The sequence below is a fragment of the Anneissia japonica genome, unplaced genomic scaffold (genome assembly GCF_011630105.1).
Source record: "Anneissia japonica isolate Jap-2015-1 unplaced genomic scaffold, ASM1163010v1 scaffold17858_len82487_cov107, whole genome shotgun sequence".
Lineage (NCBI taxonomy): Eukaryota > Metazoa > Echinodermata > Crinoidea > Comatulida > Comatulidae > Anneissia > Anneissia japonica.
The window spans coordinates 22,516-25,025 of NW_022715787.1; positions in this window are offsets into that span (position 1 = coordinate 22,516).

Sequence of the window (2,510 nt, forward strand, 5' to 3'; positions counted from 1 at the left end):
GGTTGTGGTTTGCTTCATTAGTCGCTTTTCTAATTTGCTTATCTACATGCATGTGTATAAAGCCATATAAGCTTTGGCAAAATTTGTCATCATTCGCACTGATGATGAGAATCGTTTTCTCGAAACATGTTTGCTATACGATCGGGCTCAATGAGTCCGCGATCACGATTAAAGTCTATTGCTTGCTTTATAAAGTGCCTTGTGGTGTTTTTACTTATACGAAATTTTGGTGGCATTGTTTTATGACCTAATAGTAATTAGTAGTAATTAGTAATTAATTGAATTACATTAAAGAGGGCTTACATAAATTACTGTGCATACCTCTTTATAAACTGTAATTAATGCAATAAGATATAGGCCTATCAATTACACAGTAGTGACAATTCAATCAATATAGATAAAATATAAAATAGTAATATAAACCTACATTCATTATTGGATATGACTGTTTACATTCAAATTTTTATTATTATTATTATTATTATTATTATTATTATTATTATTATTAGGAATTAGGGACCATTCCTTGTGAATACTATAATATTAATTCTAGACAAATACCATACCAAGATAAAAACGTTATTAATCTAACTTTACTAAAATTTTCATTTCAGCAAATGAAAACTACAAATGCCTTTAAATAGGCAATTATTTTATAGTGAATAGTGTTTCAGCCTATTTCTTATTATTGTGGTAAATATGTTTTTATTTGTTTATGATGTATAGTAGGCCTATATTATTACATACAGTTGTTATATTCTTTAATGTAAATGTAATATGTTATTGTGAAATTGTAGTTTAATAAGTGTACTCTATTTGTAATGGAGTATTTAATTAGATCGTATCCACTATTATGGAAATAAATTGGTTTACTACTAAATTACTGTGCGTCTCTTTGCAGTAAGAAATATTAATTATACAGTAGTGACAATTCAATCAAAACAGATAAAATATAAAATAGTAATACCTTATTAACCTACATTCATTATTGGATATGACTATTTACATTCACCTTATTATTATTATTATTATTATTATTATTATTATTATTATTATTATTAGGCCTATTATTATTATTATTATTAATAATAATAATTCATATTTAAATTAGGGACAAGTCATTGTTAAGAGAAGTCGGAACGAGCCCTTTTATATATTATATATTAGTAAAGTGCACTCTGTAAATGGAACCTATTTAATGTTTGTTAATAAATGAATAACCTGTTAAATAAAATATTCAGTTTTAGATTGTATTCAAATAAATGTTATATAAATGATCACAGATTAAAAAAAAATGTTTTAATTGACTTGCCTGTGAGTGTGGAAATAATAATGAACATAATATAATGACAATGATGAAAATATCGATGATAAGCTATTATTATTAACATGTTAAATATGTTGATATGTTAATGCTGCTACCGCTATAAGAAATGGGACTATGCCCAAACATATATATAAACCTCTCACAATTTGTTGTTTTTCAGATATTAAGCCAAATGTATGATCATATATAGCTCTGGTATACCAATAGAAAAACATGGGTGGGGGAAATATCCAACTGACCAATTGAAATGTTTAACAGACCAATCTCATTCCTGATGATGACATAATTAATGTCGAAATATTGAATCCAAACACGATGGCGTGTATTTCAATACTTGGAGTATGTATTATACTTTCTTATCTGAGATTAATCAGTGGACCTTTCGAAGGCCACGCAAATTAGGCTTGAAGATCCTATAATCTAAACAATAGCCCTCATCAAGGTATAAACAATCAGGAGGATTATTTTGCTCAGATTGTTAATGTTACTGAGCGCAATATCCTTTTGTAGTTTACCGCTAACGAGAAGGGCTTTATCCAAAGTCTATCATTGACGGTTATTTCTCATGAGAAAATATATAGGCCTATGCTTGTAATAAACTGTCCGCATAAAAAGGGAAATACCAAATAAATTCCATAAAGTTAATTATACACACATAATATAGGCTTGTGCTTATAAATAACTATTATTATCATAAATGTGTTGTTTTTTAATTGTAAAAGCACAGGCTATTTCTTTCTATTTTAGAATAAGAATGTACTTAAAAATATAATATAAAAATGAACTAGACACTGCAGTATTTCTCTCTTTATGCGGATTTATAACAATGTTTATTTCTGCAATTTTCTCCTGGTGGTAAGAAGGCGCATGGACGATTGTTTGAAATAAAATACAGTAAACTAATAATTAAATATTGAACTGGAAAGTAAATTTAATCAAGAAAAAAATCTACAGTAGGCCTACAAATCTGTGTAAAAAAAACCCACTAAAATAATATAAATATTTGACATTCCCAAAGGTGGCAAAAGGCCGGGTGGCAACGGGCCTGGGTGGCAGTGGGCCTAGGATGGCAACAGGCTGGGTTGCAACGGGCCGGGTGGCAAAAGGCCTGGGTGGCAAAAGGCCTGGGTGGCAACGGGCCTAAGGGTGGCAAAAGACCGGGTGGCTAAAGGCCGGGTGGCAA